Source organism: Rattus norvegicus, chromosome 18, assembly GCF_021556685.1.
Source record: "Rattus norvegicus strain SHRSP/BbbUtx chromosome 18, alternate assembly SHRSP_T2T, whole genome shotgun sequence".
In the NCBI taxonomy this organism is placed as follows: Eukaryota; Metazoa; Chordata; class Mammalia; order Rodentia; family Muridae; genus Rattus; species Rattus norvegicus.
Window position 1 is genome coordinate 60,594,850 of NC_141551.1, and position 23,025 is coordinate 60,617,874.

A 23,025-nucleotide genomic window follows, 5' to 3' on the forward strand; every position below is an offset into this window, starting at 1 on the left:
TTCCGAATGAGGTATTCTGCATGACTTTTCAGTCGAATCCTTGCTGGGAAGGAAGGGGAGTCCTGGAGTAGAGCGTACAGCTGGGAACCAGAGTTCCATGTGTTTGGTGCTTTTAATATTAATACTAACATTAATATTAATATTAGTATGCGTCATCACTTACCTAATATTCCTTCTCTAGGTTTACCATAACAGAGTCCCACAGCCTGTGTGGCTTCACTGTCACACACATTTCCCCTCCTAGTTCTGCAGGCCTAGAGGTCTTAAAGTCAAGGTGTTTGAAATCGGAATTGGTTAATTCTCTCTCCCTAGCTGGCAATGGCTATCTTCTTCCAGTCTTCCCTCCACCTGTGTGTGTGTGTCCTGATTTACCTTTTATAAGGACACAGTCACATTGGGTTAGGATCCACCCTACTGACCTTATTTTAACTTTATTACCTTTCTAATGGTCCTATCTGTGAGGTTATATTCTGAGGCACCCGGGGGCTCAACCCATCACAGGTAGCATTTACTTGGAAGTAGAAGTGCTTTTTATCACTCACGTGCGCACACATATGTGTCCAGATATGCACACATATGTGTGCAGGCCAGAGAACACCCTCCGGTGTTGTTTTCTCCTGCCCTCTCCGCCTTGATTTTTTAAGTCAGGTTCGCTCACTGACCCGGAGGTCTCCAAGTGAGCTAGTCAGTAATCTGGCTGTTTCCACCTCCCCGGTGAAGAGATTACAGATAGACGCTACTATGCCCGGAATAATTTTTTTAAACATATATTCTGAAGGATGGAACTTCGTGTCTTTGAGCTTGCAAGGCTGACACTTACTTAGCCATTTCCAGCCCAGTGCTTTCTGTGTTTATGTGAAGATATAAACTATTTCTCCCCTCTCCACACACACACACACACACACACACACACACACACACACACACACACACACACACCTTACACATCTTTTTAAGTGTGTTTGCTTACAGGGACTTGTGGTTCCTCTGTTGCCTCTTTCTTTAGCCATTGTCCCCAGCCTCCTGCTTTGAGTTCCTTGCCTTGCTTCCCCAGGCAGACAATGATCAGGAAGTGTAAGGGAAATAAACCCTTTCATCCACAAGTTGCTTTGGTCTCTGTTTTATCAACAATGGGCCAAGGACAGGTGGTCAGGCTGCCCAAATGAGAAGCCAGTCAAGCAGTCAAGAGTCAAGTGCACAGAACAAGGCAGTACTCCGTAGTCTCTGGGCACCCAGGGTGGGGGAGATGGGGGGTGGAGGGGGGTTACTGGGATTGTGGATTTGTAGTCAGGACTCACCTTTCCCGAAATACCCAGTCTCACCTGCTGTTCCTTCTCAGCGTGCTAGTCATAGATGATAGTTAGTTTTGAAGCTACTTTAAGCTCTCTGAGAGCCAGGAAGTTGTGATTTCCAACCTGTCTGGTGTGGGGCCCAGCTAAAACAATGGGACAAGGGCTGAGTGAGCCATGGATGGGGTAAGTGAAAGGTGGAAGCCTGGTCCTCTGCCTACCCAGAGAACAAGTGCTCTAAGCAAGCCAGATAGCCCAGAGACCACATGACCTGTGCTCACATCCCACACTGGGTTCAACAGTCCATTGAGGACTGTCCTTGGGAGAGAAGATACTCTAAGAGCAAGCACAGGTAACTTGACTGCAGGGCACTGGGTGAGAGGATTTCAGCTAATTACAGAGCTGGGTGGAGTTAATCCTTAGCTAGGGACTGGGTGGAGCTTGACATGAGTCCAGGTTCCCATCAAGAAGCATTCTGGTCTAGCTGTCCCTGAGGTGACTCATCAGCCTGAGAGCAGCAGGGTTCTGGTAGCCTTTCTCAGATGTGTTAAAACTTGCTGGTGTTCAGAGTGCCTACAGAGAGAGGTGCGTGGTGCAGACGCTGCTCTGAAGCAAGGAAGGTAGAAGACCAGGTAGGGAGTCCCAGGGTTGCCCAGGTGGACTCCTCAACACCAGTCCAGCCCGGCACTTCCCAGCAACACACGTGTCTTGTTTGCCTTGATCCTTGAGGACAACCACAGGTAAGAACAAAGACACCACTGTAAGTTCGTGGTGTGGGTGTATGGCATCCACTGGCACAGAGTGCAATTTTTGTCGTAATATTGTTTTCCTATCGGGGATGTTACTCTGACACATACCTAGAGTTTCTTCCATTGTAAGTGCTTTTGAGGGTTAGCGAGAGCCGGCGGGATTTTTTCTTGTGGGTAAAGGAGTTGGCAGACAAACTTGAAAGGGGCTATGGCATGAACCAGGATCTGTTTTTGCTTTCTTCTCCGTCTTGACAGTTTAGAAAAATGTACAGTGTTCGTCTCCCAAAGGAACACAGGAAGGTTACTTTTGGTATCTTTTAAAAAGAAAAGAGTCACTGCTTAAAGTCTATGAACATTGTTCTCCGATTTAGAAATCATTATTTTGGGCAGAAAATGCACAAACCTTTTTCCTGTTGTGTGTTGAGTCCCTATTTCTGTGACGTTTCACTGGAGAAGAGGGAGGTACCAGCCGTCCCTGGCTTCCGGTGAAATATCATCTTAAGCCGAGCAATGGTTTACTTGGAAGACTCGTGGTTTAAGTTCAGATCGTTAGATGGCAGTCATAGAAGTCTTACTTCCGTCAGGACTTGCCTTATGTAACTTAGTATAAGTTACCGAATTTATAAAAATGATTTATTTTGAGAGAATCAGAATGAAAGGCCAGAACATATTCAACTGAATTGTTCTTTGGTGTTTAGCTGTCATTTGTCATGTATGTTACTCATGCATGCAAATACTCAGTGTGATTAAAATGTGATATTTGTTTCTTTACCATCTCATCTGGTGATTCATAAACTGTTAGTTTAGTAGTGTGTCCGTAAGCCTGGAATAAATGAGTGTGGGCCACGCCTTCTGTTAATGAGCCTGGTTACTTTCCATGGGTATTCTGATGGTGTTGTGTTAAGACAGCTAGGATCTAAAGGGATGCAGAGAGGTCAGAGATGTGACGTATTAAAAGCTATAGTCAGATCTGAGTTCCTTGACACCACTGTATTTCACATTGAAACGTACGTCGTCTACATGCGTTTGAATTGGATTCTGCCTGAGGTGGTGGGGGCCCAATAACTGAACTATGTAAAAGACGCAGAAATTAAACACTGTCAGAGGTGTGAGGAAGACAAGGTGAGCTTCATTGCCCCTGCAAAGCTGAAGCCAGTGACTGTCGTGTCAGGAGATGAGGGGAAGAGGGTTTTTATTAATTAGACAAGAGAAAAGAGACAGGAGCTGCTGCTGTGGCTTTCTCGTGCATTTTCACAGCCCCTGCTTTCAGGGGGAAAAAAGGCTTTTCTACCCAAGAAGACTCTGTGGAATCCATATTGCAACTGACTGTGGGCTTTTAGAACCCCATGTGTGGCATGTTCAGCTGCCGGTGCCTGGGCTGTTCGAGACCAGAGGATGCAAGGCAGGGGTTCCATGAACCCTCAAAGTGTGGATACCATAGTGGAGAAGGGCTCTTTGCTGGCCTGCGATGCTGGCATTCCTGGTGCACAGAAGGGGACTTCCTTGTTTATAGGCAGTGTTTGGGAGTGGAGGGCTGGCTTGGTTGTCTCCATTTCATTTCAGGTGTTGGGGGGGGGGGGTTGTTTGTTTGTTCTGTGACTTTCTGTTTTCTTGTTGGGTTTTTCTGTTTTAGTTTTTTGTTTTGTTTTTCATTAGTCTAAACCTGCTAGGGATTTTTCAAAGTAGTTTTCAAGGGCAGCTCCTTACATAGGAAGATAGAGATCTCTCCCCCCACTCCATCCCCACCCCCCCTGGAGTTGGCTGCTGCTGATGCCATTTTGTTATTATGCAGAGCGCTCCCTTACAGGTGGGCCACTGGGGTCCAGGTTTTTGAGGTCATTCACCACGGAGCCACAGCAAGAGCTGCGTTCTCAGCCCCATTTCATTTTTTTCAGAGTCTGTGTTTGGACTGTGTCCCTCCCTGGTAGCTCAGAATTCCGCAGAGGGCCACGTGGCACGACATTCGCCTCAGTAAATGTTTGTGTTTCCCTTGTTCCTGGCCTATTTGGATTCTGAGGGGCACGGGTGGACATTGGATAGTCAGGTCCCCGGAGCCATTCCATCTCCCAGGCCAACGAACGGCTCTCAACCTTCCCAATGCTATGACCCTTTTAATACAGTTTAGTTCCTCAATTCGGTGACCACCCACCCCCCCAGCCATAAAATTATTTTTGTTGCTACTTCATAACTATAATTTTGCTACCGTTATGAACCATAATATAAGTATGCGATATGCAGGATATCTGGTAAGTGACCACCAAAGGAGCCACGACACACAGGTTAAGAAATACTGCCTAGGCACAAGGGAAGATTCCCCACCAGCAGCCCTGAAATCCAAGGAGACCGGGTTTCCCACCTTTCTTGAAACCCTGTATCACCCCTCTTCCTCCCGGCAGTGGTTCCCAGAAGGAGTCGGGTAATCACAAACTACCTGCTTGCAGCTGAGGCACAGATCAGCCACTCTGTTCACTGCAGTTCACTGAAAGAAGGTTCAGAGTCTTGAGCTGCTGACTGACATCCCCACCCCCACCCCTGCTCTGTCCATGCCTCTAAAAACAAAGGATTGATTTTTCTTCTAGAAAATGGAAGAATGTGTGGACATTTCAGGAAAAGCACATGGTGCACCCCCCCCCCCCACCACCACACACACACCCGCCTGCACCCCGGGCAGTGAACAGTGAGATTTCAGACCAAGTGAAAATGCAGGCCTGACAGATTCAAGCATAGTCAATGGCTGGAACTACCTGACACAGCCCCCTTTGAGTGATGTAAGCTGTCTTACTCACTCACTCTTACTCATGTGGCCGGCTGCAGGCAGAGAATCACATGCAGTTATAAACAGACACTTCTGACCCTGGTCAGTGACTAGAAACTTTGTCACAGAATAGGAAGGCTCGTGATCCGGGAATTCCTGGGCAGAGGCCTTTCAGGATCCCCTGGGGCATGATCTTTGGGACCTTTGCCAGTGTGGAGGTTTGAATTAGTTATCACTCAGTTATCAGGATGTATGTAAGCTTTAGAGTCAAGGAAGTCTGACTTCCTAAAGACTTTGTCGGGTGTGACAGGCCTCTGGAGTGTAACTGGTCTGTGTCCTACCCCCTTTTGTTGAGGTTTTCAGTAGAATGAGATCTGAGGCCATTGAGTGAATGTTATATCTGAGATAGATTTGTTCTGTCTGGCATTGTATTTAAGTAAGAAACTCTTTGAGTGCATGGTTTAAGCACTTACCTTGCTCACTGCTTGGAAATAATTTCTTATTCTTCCAACACGGCAGAATGAATGGTGACTGTCTCTTTAGCTACCGAGGAATACATTTCTTGCACTCATCAGTTTTTGTTGGGCTAATAGTCCTTTAAATTACATTCTGATTTTTATGTGGTTCTGCTTACGTATTAGCAATGCTATAGCAATAGGCAGAGTGACGATAGTTCCTCAAAGACTTGATTCATAAGCCTGATCAGATGGCTGATGAACTAGGTGGCCTGCTTTTGGTAGCTGGTTTCCACGAGTTAGGTTGTTTGTCCACTGTTTGTTGGCGGGAAATCCTGCAGCCCAGGCAGAGTGATTCTGTCCCCCTGGGCACACCAGGAGAGCCCTGCTTCTACAAAAGAATGATGCCAGGAGCTGATGGGGTCTGAGACACACCGAGAAAAGGGCGGCAGAGGAGAAGACAAGAGTCAAGGCCCTGTCACCTCCGATTGGAAATGAGAGTCCCCAGAGATGGCGTTCATACCTTCTTAGGAAAAGCTCCTTAAAAACTTAATTCCGAGTGTGACACAGGGCTCGGAGATTTGATGACAAAGTTCCCTAGCTTTACCCAGTTATGGAAAGAAAACTCAAAATCTGCACAGCGAGGCTGAGCTGAAAGAGTGGGCGGTGCAAGGAGCAGCCCACAGCCGCGGCTCCAGCATCCTCTTGTGCTGCCTTCTCCACCACCTCCTCTAGTTGCCTCATCTTGGGTCCTCCCCGAATGATAATTAAGTTGCTGGTTTGTTGTGTTCATACACATCTCTATTTAGCTTTGCTTATCTATGTTTGGGAAGGGGGGAAACGTGGTCGGAGAACAAAGTCAAAAGCATCCCCTCAGTTCCTAATTGAGAATGCACCAGTTAAGAGGCCTCCCCGCTGTAAAGTGAAACTCACATTTATCGGACCCATAAGTACCGAGTCCTCTGGGGACCACTCCCAACACAGGTGCTTGAGATGCCATGAGCTCATTAGGGCCTGAGCCAGGGACTTGCCTCTCTGCCTGCAGGGAACTTTCAGCCTGCTGGGCCTGACTAACCATAATAATCGAGTCCACAGATCATATACTTATGATAGGGTTAGGAGCCATAAAGAGAAGCAGTCGAGGAAGGAAGTGGCAATTGCAATGTGGGTGTGATTCTCCGAGTGTTTGGGGTTTCTCCTGCCTGGTAGCTTCTCCTGTTACCCAGTCTAGCTGGTTGTGGTTAGAGTGTAAGTTGGACCGGACAGTAGATTTGTGGTCGGAAGTCCACTTTAACAGATCTCTAAAAGGGATCCTTCCCAGGGAGAGGTGTAAAATATTCTGCCTAGAGGGTGAATGGCCATCGATCTTAGAGCAGAATAAAAAGATATTAACCGGGGAGAACAAATTTTCCATCACCGAGGAGGATACTCAAGAACCATTTATTTGATATGGAAACTAGAAGTTCTCTTCGCCCCAGCGGGAGAGCCACAGAATGAACTAAAGTATCCAGAGGAGACAGCAGGTAACAACAGAATCCAAGGATCAAAGGTATGTCTGGCTCATGGATGGATGGTCAGAGTGAATGGAAATGAGGACACGGACATGATTGCTCCTAGATGTGGCTGAGGCGAAGGGTTTTACGGTAGATACGAGGAGAGTACAGGCAGAGGCATGTGCAAGGGTCCAAACTGAACAGGGCCATGAGAGGAGCGGAAGGGGCAGCAAACAAGAGAGAATGGGGGAGGGGGAGATGGCAAAAGAGGGGACCAGGAGCCAAGAGGGGAGGACAAGAGAGCCTGTGGCCAGTTTAAATAGGAAAGAGAAGCTAGGGGAAGGGGAGGGAAGGAAAGTCCCTGAACTGGAGAGGTTTAGGATAGGGGTTGGGTGGGAGGTCAGGGTACGATTCGCCGTGTTAAATGAGCACCACAGTTAGCCATTCATCCTAGGTTTCTTTGGGACGTGGAACCGAGGACTCTTAGTCTCCAAGTTTAGGAAGTTGTGTTAGATGAGGTGACCTCAGAGCCCTGGTTTTCCCTTTAGGATTAGGATCCATCACCACAGCTACTGAGTCTAGCCTGGTAACTTGTTACTCTGCCCCTAAAGGATAAACGCTAGGGAGAGAAAGAAGCAAGTGGGAGTCCACATGTAGAGATGCAACTCCGTTCTCTCCACAACTTCTACTCTCAGCTCCGCTGGAAATAAGGGAGGTTTTCTCAGTTCTTTAGGAGACGGATGAGGCATGAGCCAGTACACGGTGACCACCATCTAAAGCTGAGCAGCATCAACAACCTGACAGCTCCCCAAAGCTGTCGGCTCGCGGGGGTAGAGTGGCAGTCGAACCTGCCTCCCAGCCTGTTGATATCTCCCCATTGTTAGTGAAATGAAAATGGTCATCTCTGGCTACTTTGAGTCACAGGTGGCAGAGTTGAACATAAACCTGGACATCTCTTACTCCAGAGGCAGTAGCTGCCTTCACCTTGCTGCATTACCCCAAGTCCTGGAAACCAAGCCAGCCACTGAAGGCGGGTGTGGGGGAAGGCCTGCCTGTCTTTGTGAAGTAGACAACTCTTGGTGATCCATGGTATACTCCCTTCAAGGCACCCCTCATAGACACTGCACAGCTCCAGAAAGGTTCCCCCATAGCCTGCATCCTCCTTTGCATGGGAGTCCTCCCTTCTCTGCTTCTGGTAATCATCTCGTAACCTGTGTACATCATGCATTCTGCATTGTTTGCGGTCTCTAATTGCCACTTCCTGCTCGGATGCAAGCTCCACCAGGTGGGGAGTTTCCTGTCTTCTTCCCACGGCTTCTGGGCAGTGGGCATGTGGCAGGAGTAATGAATGAAGGGAGGGAAAGCTGGCCCCTACGAGGGTCTAGGGAAGAAGTCTGTGTGTGGCTGTCCTGCGAGTACCACAAGGACTTGGTGATCCTGAGGTGAGCACGCTAGGGCTTGTGGTTGCTTCTGACTTGTCAATGCTGCACTAAAGGTGAGCTGTCTGTAGGTCACCTGGGCTCCACCCTAATGCACGAGTACAGTGGCATTGCCTGGCTGGCTCACAGTGCTTAGAGGGCAGAGTTATTTGCCAGCCTCTCCAGTTTGCTTTCTTAAGGGCTGTAGTTTGACCCTAGCCACTGCGACAGGAAGGGGTCTGCCTACCACCACAGTGACTTGTTGGTGAAGCTCCTGGTAGCTAATCCTGGGCACAGCCACTGATTTATTCACTGTGGGTCTCCTTCCTAATTGCCAGGCTGGCTTGCCGTGTTCAACATGCCATAGTTACACGTTCTGCTGTGGGTTTAGTTAGCTCTAATCCCTTATTAATTACTCTTTAAGGATAGATTATCTTTCCCTTGCAACCTCTGGTCCATAGCTATTAGATTTCTTTGTTTTAGGCATGACATCAGAAAGACAACCAAGAAATCCCCAGCGAATGTATTTGTGTGGCTGGCAATCCAATTTAATTCTGCCTCTGAAACATTGCGCCCCAGAATATGAATCTATAGGGCCCATGATACAGAATAGGAGAGTCTCTACCTCTCCATCCCTCCCTCCCTCCACACACACCTTTATCCCCTATTTTCTAAAAGCTTAATGTGCTGTGGGACCAGCACCATACCCTCTAAGGAGTATATTGTTGTGAACTCACTGTGTGACTGAAATATGATATACACAAATGACCAAGACATGTCCATGTTTGTAGAGAGCTCTCAGAACAGTGACAGAAATGGAGAAAGAGTAAATGGTTGCTATACTGATCTCTTCCTGCCCATGGATATGGGTACGGTGTCTTCAAGGGCATATGCAGACACGGTAGGGCAGGGCAGGGCCTTTTTAGCAGAGAGTGAAATGTAGTGTGCTAAGAACAGATAAGAAGGCTGTTCCCCTTGGCCAAGTTTATAACGAAACCCAAGGAAGATGATGTTGAAAGGCAGGACTACCAGAGCCAAGCAAACGGGACAGCAGGCAGTTCTAGAGCTGGGCAGACATGGATACCACTTGGTTGGATTTTGTGTTATAGATTTCAAAGTGCCAGTGAACAAAACGAGCCCCATATGCTTGGCTTAAAGATCTGTGTTGACAATCAGTCTTATTGACCAGGTATAGAATAGGTTGTGGTTTGTGGCTTGCCTTATTTGGGGTCTATACTGTTGTGATAAAACACCATGCCCAAAAGAACTAGAGAAGGACAAGCTTTATCTCAGCCTGCACCTTGTAGTTTATCGTGAAGGACAGTCTGATGCAGAGGTCATGGAGGATGTTTACTGAGTTGCTCCCATGACTTGTTCAACCTGCTTTCTTATAGTTCTCAGAACCACCAGCCTAGGGCTGGTACCACCCACAGTGGATGGGGCCCTCTCATATCAATCATTAACTGAGAGAATATCCCACAAGGCCTGCCCATGGGCCAGTCTGGTAGGGACCTTGTCTCAATTAAGGTTTCCTCTTCCCAAATACTCCAACTTGTGCCAAGTTGACAAAAACTGGTTGAGACAGGACTTCTATCCTTCAAGTATCTATCCAGTGGGATGGCCAGGAGGGCCCTTCTGTATGCCCTGATTAGACTTGGCTCTCACTTGATAGCTAATGATCTTGGAGAAGGAGATAGACTTTTGGGGGTCAAGTGAGGCCAGCCAGAGAGACCTGCAGTATGAAGAGGCAGAAGATGAAGCCTAGGGGACAGTGACTTGAAGGTTTGTAACTCTTCCTGTCCCTTTTTTATTGAGAAAAGTCTGGCATCTAGCCCAGCCTAGATGACCTTGAATTTCTGGCCCTCCTGCTTCCTCCTCCAGTATGCTGGGATTGCAGTCATGCACCACCACACCCTGCTTTAAGGTCTTGACGAGAGTCTGTGTACTCTTGCCTGCCTGCCTGCCTGCTTCCCCGAGACAGTTGTATTCAGATTGCCTTTGGAGACTCTTCCTACTCACCAGAAGAACTGCTGGCTTCAGAGTTTGATAAGATCCCTGGGTGGTTTCTATGCACAGTCCAGGATTGGCAGATCCCCCTGCCTCCGATTCGGAACAGCTTTACTGATCATATACAAGAGGAGGTCTTTTCCTCCTGTTGTATGCTCTCCATAGGACCTAGTTAACTTTCAGAATCTCCTCAGAACGAGAGACCGTGGGATATGAAGTGTGAGTCTAAGTAGGGATTCACTGGTATTTTGCTACAGTATACAGTCTCCCCTTGACAAAGGCCGTTTCTCACATACATGTCTTGGGATGGATCAGGCATGCGCTCACTCAGAGGAGAGCCAGTTCGTGGCCTTTGGATTATTATTAATGGATGATTCAGGACAGCTGCCAGGTGTTGTCCTACTTGACAGAAACAGTCCCAGCAGACTGTTTGTTCCCGAATGACGATGTAGGAAGAGGCGACATACCTCTGGCAATGCTGGCCGTTCCCACATGTGACACCACCTTCATAGATGTGTTTTCAGCGTTGCGTTATCGTAGCGCTGGCTCAGCAGAAACGGGAGCTTCATCCGCTTGTCAATTGTTCGCCTTTACTGAGAGCTCTGCAAGGGTTCGTTTTGTGGGTAAGCATGCACGCCGGACTGAAGAACGGGTGGAAGGCAACACGAAAGGTGGCCCTGAGAACAGAAGCACCTGGACTGAGAAGTGTGTATTTGCTTGTCTGGGGCCGGGGGCTGGTGCTCGTCATGCAATCTCCCTCTCTACTTACAAAATGACGATCAATCCGCTAATCCGGGTTTCTGGAATGAACTGTCATTTTGCCCATCTCTGCCCTATCCCCACCCCCAACCCACTCCCAGTGAGGCCACAAATAATAGTGTTTCCCCAAGACTTTACTTTTTGGTATCTGGTCATATAAGTGACACGAGGTTCACTGTGAACCTTCCCCCAGTGCCTGCATGCAGGCAAGTATTTTGTCTTATATCCTATGGTACGCTAACAACCCCAAGGTCCCACATGTCAAAAAGGCATAGGATATGAAGCAAGTTAGTGAGATTTCTGTGGAAAATCAATTCTGCCCTTAGTTAGGCCTGACAGATCTGAGATAAAATTGCCAGAAATTCCACATTTTAGCAACTTCGGCAAGTTGCGATTTCTATTCTAAATGTAAAACTCCGAGGAGAAGCTACCTTTCCCATAATAGAAGTCAGCCATCTACAGATCACACGTTGGGGACCCGTTTTCTGCAGGGTTCCGTGAAACATTCAGAAGCCTGAGATCTAAATGCTGGCCTCGGTTTGAGAGAATTAAGAACTAGAGCCTTGAAAAGGAGCACATAATGTGGAAAGGCACTTGAGCTGCGGGAAGGAGAGGCCTCAGCAGGTCTAACTACAGGAATGCAGAGGATGGAGAGGCTGGTTATTATGGGGTGGTTTGGATGGAAGAGATCCTGGCTGCGTGAAGCGTAGGCAGAGGAGAGCTGTAGAGGTAGAGAGAGAAAGACCCAGAAAACATCTGAACCAATGACAGGGTGCGGTGGGGCCGAGTGCACAGAAAGCCGGGATCTAACACTGATATCATTAGAGAACAAGGCAGATATGGCGGTTGGCAAGTGGACCCAGCCAGATACTCCACTCACTGTCAATTAGAAAGAATAAAGCAAAGAACAAAAGGGAAAGAAGGAGCCCACGTTCTGGTTGTTAAATATAGTAGAAGTTTGATGTCAGCTATTGTGGGAGAGAAGTGCACATTGTTCCCCGTAAACTCCTGACTTTTTCTGTGCTTGTATCCTGTGATTGAGCTCTTCCTCCTTGAAGGTTCCATGGGCAGGGAGAAGTAGACGTATCTGTTCTATCTGGTAGAGAGAACTTAGAGTGGTCAAGCGTTCAGGTTTATGAGAGAGAATCTGAAGGAAGAATACAGTATCCTATTAATGACTATGTAGTCTGCACTAGGTTCTGAAGAAGTCTTTCAACATCTACTACAGTAATTTAAGGGAAGATTTTTAAAAGTCCGAAGGCCTCTCAGATTTCTATGAGATTCAAGAAGCCAAAACCAAGACCCAACTATCCTTTAGATGAGTTGGACACAGACAAGAACAATTCCCAGTGTGTGTCCAGCTTGGTAGGTTTGGCAAGGGAGGATGGTGTTCATGAGCTGGCGTGGGCTAACCAGCTTTTAGTGCAAACAAGTGCTGCGTCCTGTGAGCTTCTTTCCTGATAGTATTTGGGCCCAGAAATTAAACGTAGGCACTTGCTACATATTAACCACCTAAATAGGAAAGTATCCCTGGTCACCTACCACTTTAGAAATGAGAATGGGAGTATTATAATCTAGCTCTTTTTCTGTTCATTATGATGCAGTCATTTCCCTCGCTCCAATTCTGTTTGGAGTCTGCCACAGCATTCAGAATAACGGAGTGGTGTGGTACTTGGTGTTTTGCTTGCCTGCTAACACGCTTGAGGATGAAACTGCCGATAAAGACCTTTCAAATGGTCTCTCTGGGCCTTGAGGGGCTGCTTTTGACCCTTTGAAATATTAGGGTTTCGCAGGTAGTCCTGTGGTTTTGAGGTCTCCTAGCAGGCCGAGCACGATTGCAAGGTGGCATCAGAAGCACATGCAGCGTCTGTCAGGGTCCTACAGCTTCATTCTGGCCCCTCATGCCTTTACGTGCAGTTCCAAAGGCCATAAAGTCCCGGAGACTAAAACCATTTCTGTCATGGGAGTGTTTCTGGCCTCCATGTTTAGCAGTCGGCTTGCGTTTCTGTGTATGAAGCTGCACAGATAATTAATGTTTGTCTGTGGGCCCTGTCCCAGCCTCCACTGGGGATGTTCTGTGATAACTGAGTATTACAGAGTGGAAAGGAGCAAACTGTAACTTACTTGTCCCCCTGGCTTCCCGTAAAGGCTAGCTTTAAGGGATACTATTCTGCTAAGTTTGCTGTTGCAAAGCACCAGGGCTGGGTGCCTGCCCAAAGACATTTACTGCCTGACTGCCTGGAAACCACCTGTCAGGAGGTCTGAGCAGGGCTGTCATGACTCCTTCCTTGATTTCTGACTGAGGTGACAGTCGGCAGCACTTTGTGTCCTTGGCATGTAGATGCAGCCTCCCCATTATAGGATCAACTTCTGTGTCTCCCCTCTGAACATGTCAGCGCCTCCTTTTCACAAGGACAAGGTCAGTTGTATTGGTCACAAGTAAAAAAGCAGGCCACACTTCAGACCAGGATGACCCTTCCCCACCTTAATTAAAGGAGTTTCTCTTCCCCGGTTAGTTAATAAGGGCTGAATTCCTTAAGCACCTCTGCCATTTAGAGCAAACCCTCCTTAGGGATTTGATACCGTTGAGTGTGGGCTCTGCTTTGTCATTAAGTCCAGTGTCTTCTGCCTGCCCAGCCTGTTGCCCCTCTCAATCAGGAGGACACAGTTGAGAGTTGGCTTGGGACCTCCTGTGCAAGATTGTAAGAGAACAACTCATTTGCAAACCTCTTCTCACACTTTAGCACAGTCCCGTCTTTCTCTCTGTGTGTTGCTTGCCACTTTATTAATCAGGGACAGACAGGGCTATTTTTATAAAAGCAATGTGTAATAAACAAACCATATGTATCACTGGACTTTTGTTTAGGAAGTCCTACTTGATATGATTTTTTTTTTTTAACCAGGCAGGAAACAGATGAGCAGATCTGACATTCCACATCCTACCAAACTCCCATCAGAGTAAGCCGACAGATGGGATCTTGTCTTGAGAGCTTTATACACCTTGTTTCCTTTAGGACTGGCATCTTGGAGGACTCTTATTGTTGCTTGGAGCTCCTAACTGTTCTTGCTTTAGACTAATTTTTTTTTTAACTAGGCAGGCCCTGACTTGCCTTTACTAGACACTCTTCCCTCCTACCTGCACCCTACTGAGATAAAACACCAAGTGGAGATAGCTGGTAAATAATAATTACAGGTAGTCCTTGTAGGCTGCCCTTCTGGTGACCCTAGTAAATGTGTGGGTGACATCAGGTGACCAAGAGAAGGCCACCCAGAGGCAGCGCTCTGTCTCCAGTAGAGATTAGGGTGTCTTCTCCTAACCCTCCCATCCTCCACACGCAGTGCAATGAGTGCTTTGAACCGGAGCCTGCAGAAACAGAGGGAAAGAGGGTCATGATGCTCGTCAGAAATGCATCCTGTGAGGTGTTCTGAATTGGAAGATTGAGGGTTGAGGTCCAGAAATCTGTAAATTAGTCAGCCCTCTTGGTCATCGATTCTCAACCTGGGGGTCTCAACCCCTTTAACAGGGGGTGGAGGGTGTTGTATATCAGATATCCTGCATGTTAAATGTTTGAATTATGATTCATCACAGCAAAATTACAGTTATAAAGTAATAATAAAATAATTCTCTGGTTGGGCGTCGGGCCAACATGAGGAACTATATAAAAGGGTGGCAAGTATTAGGAAGGTTGAGAACCATTGCTCTGGTTAATGCTTGTGGCTGCCCAGTGTGAGACGCCGTGTGTCATGAGTTCCTGGTCAGCCAGACCTCCTCAGTCACTTCTAAGCTGCTGGTAGTTATGAATTTCTACTTTGGGGCTTCTGTCTAGGTACATGCGCAGTAGAGGACGAGTGTGAATCCACATCTCCTGTGAGCTGTCTCCTGTGAGCACGCCTTCCTAGGGAAGTGCTAGTGAAGCCTTACTCTCGTGCCTAAGGTAGATGGTTTCCAGAAGGACTCATGGTTCGAGACAGGCTGCGAGGATTTCATCCATGGGACATCTAATCAACCTGATGTCTTCCCCCCCCCCCCCCCCACCGCCCGGAGCTGAGGACAGAAACCAGGGCCTTGCGCTTGCTAGGCAAGCGCTCTACCACTGAGCTAAATCCCCAACCCCTCTTCCTGATGTCTTAATTTCCATATTCTCTGTGACACAAGATCTCTTACGTGAAAACTTTGCACATCTGTCATCATACAGGTTGCCTTCTCTTTCCTGGCTTATCAAAATCAACAAACTTTCTATTTTAGAGTAAGAAAAATAATTGCTCTGATAGAAAATCTACTGGTTTTCAAAGAACTGCTTGGAAGTAGTAATTGAGCATTTAAGGATAAAGGGGATTGTTAGGAGGCTAGGCTAGGCTTCTTCAGCTACTGGGGGACTACAGGGAAAGGACATGGCTGTCCTCTCTGATGATAGGCCATGGGTTATACCACCTTTATTTTGCAGGTCAGCTTGTGTAGCATTCACTGCCAGTTCCTCGACAATACTTGAGGAGCAAGCACGCTAGGGGAATTTTATCTTGGCAGAACCATTTCTATTCTAGGAAGCCCCGCTCCTCTTTCTTTTGTATCTCCGAATGGATGATCTCACTTACATTAGGCAGTAGGTTTGTCCAAAGTCTATGAAACCTCTCAAAATGCTCTTGTGTCGTTTGTGAATGTGCACACATGCTCGCAGATTCCAGAGTTTTATCTTTATAAACGTGTCCTTTCCGAGCCATGTCTAATCAGTTTGGAAGTTTTAAGTTTTTCTCTCACAGGTTAGCAGGTGTTAATTGCTCGCACCCTTAAGTTTGTGTGAAAATAGTGCCTTTGCCGTCTTTGACACAGATTTTTAGAACCCCTAAAGAGATAATAGAGGCAATCTATGTTGACGTGGTAATTAAACAGAAGCCCGAGAGCCAGGGAGAGATGCTGTCTGATGATGAAGCCTGCTGCACCGACACATTTAACATAGACACTGAGACGCTGGGCCTTTGACTTAACACATTGGCATACCTTTCTTGAAGGTTCTTTCCAACTGGACTGACTTGACTTCCTTTTCATTTTTGTTTGTTTGTTGTTTTTTTTTTGGGGGGGGGTGTCATTGTTGTTTGAGTTTTGAGATGGGGTCAGTCTATGTAGCCCTAGCTGTCCTGGAGCTTACTATACAGAGCATGCTGGCCTTTGCCTTCCTGGTGCTGGCATTAAAGCTATGGACCAGCACGCCCACTTAGACTCTACTTCTTGGTGGTAATGGTGGAAATACTTTATTCCTTTGATATACACATTGTGCATTTCTCTCTCTCTGTCTCTCTGTCTCTCTCTGTCTCTGTCTCTCTGTCTCTCTCTGTCTCTGTCTCTCTGTCTCTGTCTGTCTCTCTGTCTCTGTCTATCTGTCTCTGTCTCTCTGTCTCTGTCTCTCTCTGTCTGTCTCTCTCTGTCTCTGTCTCTCTCTGTGTGAGTGTGTGTGTGTGTGTGTGTGTGTGTGTGTGTGTGTGTGTGTGTGTGTGTGTGTGTGTGTGTTTAGGTTGTGGGGGAGGCGATCTCCTCATAGGTTAGAGGAGGCCATCAGAACTCCTGCAACTGGAGTTACAGGCACTTGTGAACAGCCTGACTTGAGTAGTAAGAGCCAAACTCATTAGTCCTCTGGAAGAACAACAAGCACCGTTAACCGCTGAGCTCTCTCCCGCTCCCCATGCGCAATGGGGTTGTTGTTGTTGTTGTTGTTATTTTTTGTTTAGATTTATTTATTTCATGTGTGTGAGCACACTGTACCTGTCTTCAGACACACCAGAAGGGGGCATCAGATCCCATTACAACCGGCTGTGAGCCACCATGTGGTTGCTGGGAATTGAACTCAGGGCCTCTGGAAGAGCAGTCAGTGCTCTTAACCGCTGAGCCATCTCTCCATGGTGTTTTTAAGTTTTCTAGTTGCTGCCATTTAGGTGAAGAGACCACAGGCAGATTGGCCATGTGTTTGTATTTACATCTATACCACGTAGAAAACAGTGCGGCAGGGTGACATCCTGTATATAGTTGAATGTGTTCCTGGGGTAGTTTTGTTTGCCTTTGCTGTGGTGTAAAGAGAGAGCGTTTCAGTCCTGAAGCAGAGCATAAGTGACTGTCAACCTTGTTACTGGAATAATTCTAATGGCCATATACAGTATTTTGTGAATGCATGTTTGTGTAGCACATTGCATATAATTTAATGTGTTTATTTACACTGCCCATAGTTGTCTCTAGCTGATTTTAATTGTTTTTGGGGGGGGGTTGTTTTGTTTTAAAAGTCTATTTATTTTTATTTTACATGTATGGGCATTTTACTTCCACCTGTGTCTGTGCATCATGTATGTGCAGTGCCCCCAGAAGCCAGAAGAGGGCATCAACTCTTCTGAAACTGGAATTACAGATGGTTGTGAGCGCTCTAGGAAGCAAACCCAGGTCTTCTACAACAGCAACAAATGCCTTTAACTGCTGAACGTCGTCCAGACCCTCAAGCCTGGTTTTAATCTCTGGCTCTCGTAGGTGGAACCGCGGGGATGCATGGCAAACTCAGGTGTGCGCTGAGCAAAATGTGGGTTTGGGGAAATAGAATGAAGTTCAGAATCTGTCCTTTACGTGTCTTTTCTTCCTCTCATTCGTGAAGTAGGCAGGCTAGAACCATGGGTCGGTTTGTTGCTGTTGTTGTTGTTGGTGGTGGTTGGTTTGGGTTTTTTGTTTGTTTGTTTTTTGAAATTGTGAGGAATGGTGATAATGTGTGCGCGTGCACACCGTGCAAGTGTGTATCCGTGTTTAAAACCGTTTATAACTTTTCCCTACATGTCAGGTCTTCACTTACGAACTCCATATGTATGTGTGTATGCTTGTATGTGGATATCTTTCTTGCTTACTCTGGCTTCTTCCAGAAAGGGGGCAGCGTCTGCTTCTGCTTACGTCTCACTTCCTCCACCGTTGTGCCCACCTTTTGCACGTGCTGGGCACTCAGTGACCCTTTGGGATAGTTTCCAAGAATATCTAACTTTCTGTCTCTTCTCGGGACCTCATGGTTAGTTATCTATCTCTTCCTATGTACTAAAAAACATACTTAACAGAAAGAGAGAGAGATGGGGGGGAAGGAGGGAGGAGAGGGGTGGAAAGAGAGAGAGAGAGAGAGAGAGAGAGAGAGGGAGAGAGGGAGAAGGAGAGGGAGAGGGGGAGAGGGAGAGAGGGAGAGAGGGAGAGACGGGGAGAGAGAGGGAGAGAGGGAGAGACGGGGAGTGAGAGGGAGAGAAGAGGTTCCGTATAAAGGAGAATTTCTAATAGAACAGGCACGGGTAGAAATGGCTGTGTGTTCCTGTTTTGTTTGACAACTGTATGCATGTTTCAGAACTCACAGTGCAGCTCTCTCTCTCAGCTGCTTTCCTGGACAGTGTTGATCTTGCAGACAGTAAGGAGATGTTGAGGGAGTTTCCCCCCTTAACAAACACTCCTAACACTGATATTCTCGAGAGCCACCTTAATGGCCATGGGGACAGTGGCCTCTGGCACGCTCAGGAGTTCCTGTGCCCTATGTTTGGGACTCCAAGTGACTCATTGTAGGGGTAAGGTTGCTTGTAGAGAAGGAGGCAGTCACAATCAGATCTCAAGACAGGGAATAAGAAGGTTCTTGAAAGCACTAAATCACTGCTTGCTCCTGATAACAAAATCGTAACTGAAGTTTCCGAGGATATTTTGAAGGCAGCTTCACAGTTTATGCCCAGTACATAAAGTTTTAATGCCCATTCACATATGCCTAGAAACACTAGGGGATGATTTTGACTGTAACCTAACCCATTCTCCTCACAGCTGTTAAAATCGTGTGTAAGAAGAGTAAGTTACTCACCGCCAGTGTTGGTAGCAAGGGGCACATTGTAGTGTTTACTTCTTCCTGTCAGTTCAGCCCTAAGGACTAGAGTGTGTACATTGTTCTTAAAAGTCCCGGTGACCATGTATTTAAGGCCATTTTCTAGGTTTAAAAGAAGTGTGAGGGTCGCTTGGGTTAGTGAGGTCCCTGGTCCCCGAATCATTTGTGCAACTGTTACTGGCATTTTCACGACCTTTTTTATACTTGTAAAAGTGGCATTTGCTCACCACAGAAAACTTAAGAGAAAAGGGGGAAAAAAAACCCAAGGAACTATAAAAAACGAAATATAAGTCACATGTCACATCCTTAATGTTATATCGTGGTTTCTCTCATTTTAAAATATCTCTGAGAATATGATTTTGATTGCTTACAATATTCTGGTTTCATGATTATAACATTATTCATTTAATCACTTTCCTAACTGGGGAGAGGTGCTTCTAATATTTTCTTTTTTCATAGGAAGCTGTCATGAGCACCTGGGCGTATATTTTCTGATCTCTCCATGGCTCTGGGATCAGTCACCAGCCTTATATTTGAATCAAAAGGTTTCAACCCTTAGGATGCTTTTGGGCCTCATCCGTGTTCTGCTCCAGAAAACTGGCAACAGTTCGTCTTTCTGGTGGCAGAGCATTGAACTGTTTCTTTCTAAACTGTTGACTTATTTTTAGGCTCACACGATTTGTTATAAAAACTTAAGACAGTGTCTCTGCGTGCGTTGGTACATTTTATTTGTTGTCACGCTTTCTAGGTATTTCCCCCGACTCTGGAGTACTTCGTAAGTGTTATCTGTTTGCTGAGGATCTACACAAGTGTGCAACACTGATGGTAGGCGTGGGGAAGAACATGGAAGGGGCTTTTCAGAGACACGCTCTAGAATGGTTAAGTCAGGTAGACAAAACAAACAGGATCCGTGTCACCGTGTTGTGTATGTAGCCATTAGGTCCTGTGCTTTGTTAGTAGGGAACAAAGCCAGCCCCTTCTTACGGCTCTCCCCTGTGGCACCCAGGACCTTTCTTCCTCCAGGAAGAATGATGGCTTCCTTCAGTTATGGGTCATTCTCAGGGGTTCTGATGATTAACTATTATGGGAAAGACCCCTTTGTAGCTGGCAGACAAGGCAGTGACTTAACAGTTTATCTCCTTCACCCTGGAAGTCATTTGCCTTGAACGTGCAGCCCATTAAAGGCAGCCCCTGCCTGTCCCGCCACTCATTGCCCCGGCCCCTGGAAAATATGTGGTTCTTAGTAAGGATTATTTATTCTGATAAAACAAGTGAATAACAGGTGGGAAGGAATGCAGCTTGCTGTGAGTAAGTGGAGCTGGTCCTATTGCACCACCTCAGCATGTCATGACTGAATGTTCAGGGTGTCCTGGAGGGTTGAGCAGCAGGGTGAACCCAGACAAGCCAATGTTCAACTCTCCCTGAGGAGTGATTTCATCTACAGGATCTTTGCCTCTAGTGATGGGAGATGAGGATGAGACCCCAAGAAAGATTTATATCTCTTATTATTTAAATCCAGTTGAAGTCAGTACAGATCCAACAGCCCTCTGCCCAATGCACCAACATGTGGGCACAAGAGCTAATTGTCAACACTGGCCTCCATGTTGAGCATGAGGGTGGTGACCATTAGAAAACCCTTCTTTAAGGTTTTCAAAATCAAAGTAGACTGTGAACAAAGGTTTTGGTGCGCCTTCTCATGAGCGAGCAGGAACGCTTTCCTTGACACCCGGTGGCTCTGTTCACCACCTCAGCCTCACTCTCTGCTCCTCACTGATTTTTTTTTTTTTAAGCTCCTTGTGTGTCTCAGATCTGTGAGGTAAAGCAATTTCGCCCATCTGATTTTTGCCTCAAATGTCCTTTTGTACGCAGATCTGTGTACACTCGACTTTGTATATTCTCCGCAAAATAAGGAGACAACTAACAATCCTTCTACTTGGTATACATTTTCTTGTTCTCCCAACCTAGACATTTGGTTTTAGGGACTAGGACGAGATTTCAGGCATCTTAACATCATACCGAATCATTGATATTTTCTGGTGAGAGCCCTGACTGTCCTTGTTTGACAGTCCCCAACAAACTTACCACAAATGCATCCCCGTGGACATGGAGCACAAAGGTTACCTACCGGTAACGAGGACTCCTGTATTCCAGACTGACCTTGAACTTGCTATGCAATCAGGGATGCTCCCAAACTTCAGATTCTCTTGCCTTCCTGCTCTTGAGTGGGACTCAAACTACCCAAGCATTCTCCCAACTCATCATCTGTCCCCACCTCTCTTCCTCCTCCTGATCCTTGACACCTCTGCCGAGACCATTCTCACTCCAGACGGGGAGGCCTCCTCACTGCTTCATGCCTTTTAAAGAGTCTGAATCTGCTCGCAGACCTGTATTAAGCAGCCTCAGTGGAGGTGGTGATGAGGCCACACATGTTCACTGGACACTTGCTCAGGGCCAAGCACACTGCTCGTGTCAGTCTTCCCAGCAGCTTCCTTCAGAAAGTGCTAGTGCGGCACCTATTGCCATGCCTTCATATGGTATAGAGAAGTTCTGTGCGTTCCTCAAGGTCACACCGCAGCAACAGGGAGTTGAGCCCTGGCAAGGCTGGCTGCCTTCTTACGGCGGCTCTCCTTGGCTGCTGTCCCCGAGCTCTACCGCAGCAGAGCCAGACCCTTCGCCAGTCTTTACCTCAGATCCTTCTGCCTGGAATGAGTCCTTTCACCCTAGTCTTGGGCTCTGTCCTTGCAGATTTCCCTCTCTGGCAGTGGTACCCAGTTGAGTACATTCATGGCTGTCTCCTGAGATAATCACTGAGGACTCCCAGTTCTAAGGTGAATCTAGGCTCCCAGATTCTAAGTGACCCTCACTTATGGGAGGTCAAAGATGAGAACCTGGGTTCTTGGTCAACTTGGTCGTAGTTGTGTTCTTTCTGTTTGTTCCAGGCAGGTGGAGCAGAGCCAGGACTTACCCCCTTGCTTGGCATGTAATATGCATATATTAAATAGTTAATGTGCATATGTTAAATAGGGAATGGTTCAAATCCCAGGACCAATTTGTTGGTTTCTTAGGAGGACTAGAAGGAAGGAGGCTGTGGTTTGACATTGGCCCGTAAAATAGGAAGCTTCAGCCTGGAGGGAGGACCGTCTAACTAGATAAGCCTGCTTGGTTATCTAGTAGATATTTGCAGAATATTACCCCTGCCAAGCTTGAGCTTCTTACAGAGTTAGGTGAACGTTAGCCCTGAGCTGTGCTAAGTACCAGACACCAGAGGAGCAGTAACTAGAAGCCAGGGGTGGGTTGTTTTGAATAAAGATGCCTGGTCCGAGCATCTGACCCAGGTGCCGGTGGGTATGAATAAGGAAGTGTGGAATAGCTGTGGTTGGCACACCCCATTCAAACTATGTGGCAAATCAGCATCAACCCAGTCAATAATCAGCACAGGTGGGAAGTGGAAAGAAGCCACTGGAGATGCCTCCTAAGAGTGAGGAAAGGCCGTTTACAGCAGCTGTCCTATCAGGGGGCATGTGTGCTGTTGGGTGCTGTACTCTCCGTTACTGATGTCCAGCAGCCTTGTTCTGTGATCTCTAGATGACCCTGCGGGTTAGGGATTGTTGTCCCAGCTCATTCATGAGTAGCCCAAAGTTGAGTGTGGTTCAACCCTAGCAGAAAAGGGAAGGGATGCACCAGAGCTGCGTATACTAGTAACTGCTTGTTCTTGCTAACCTTGGACTTGTGTCACACTGACCTTTAGCCAGTTCTAGCCCCTTGGCCTGTGGCTGAAGGCCCTTAAGACTGAGTTATACACCAGGAAGTTTCTTGGTCAATATTTCATAGGGTCTATTATACCTTGAGCACTCCGGGCGGGACGTGTGCAGTCGTACCTTCCTCACCACAGCTGGAAGACACTGTCTCATGGTCAGCGACCTCACCCACAATCTCCGGCCACATGTGTCATTTGTACGGTAGTCAGAGGGTACAATCGCAGGTGAATAAATCACAAGTGGAAGAATGTGGATGTTCTATTAAGGTGAGGCGTGACTACTCCTTGTAGTCTGTTACATAGTAGCCAGCGATAGCAACAGCAGATCTAAGTCAAAAAACACAGATGGGTGTGTGGGTACTTTGTGTAATGTGGGGTTATGTGTATGGGTTTACGCTCTTATTCTCTACACCAGGAGAGTGTTCTTGAGACTGGAATCGGGCATTGAGAGCTTTTAAAGGGATAGATTGGCGGCTAGAAA

General features: G+C 47.0%; 1 protein-coding gene across 31 annotated transcripts in view; it reads left to right on the top strand.

Annotated features, from left to right (window-relative positions):
• Nedd4l (NEDD4 like E3 ubiquitin protein ligase) overlaps positions 1 to 23,025 on the top strand; it is a 332,826-nt gene that overhangs the window by 158,517 nt on the left and 151,284 nt on the right. For 7 of the 31 annotated variants that reach the window (XM_087592390.1, XM_087592402.1, XM_087592383.1 and 4 more), the window contains exon 1: positions 1,830 to 2,029. The gene's annotated coding sequence lies outside the window, so the exon portion shown is untranslated. 31 annotated transcript variants of the gene reach the window in all.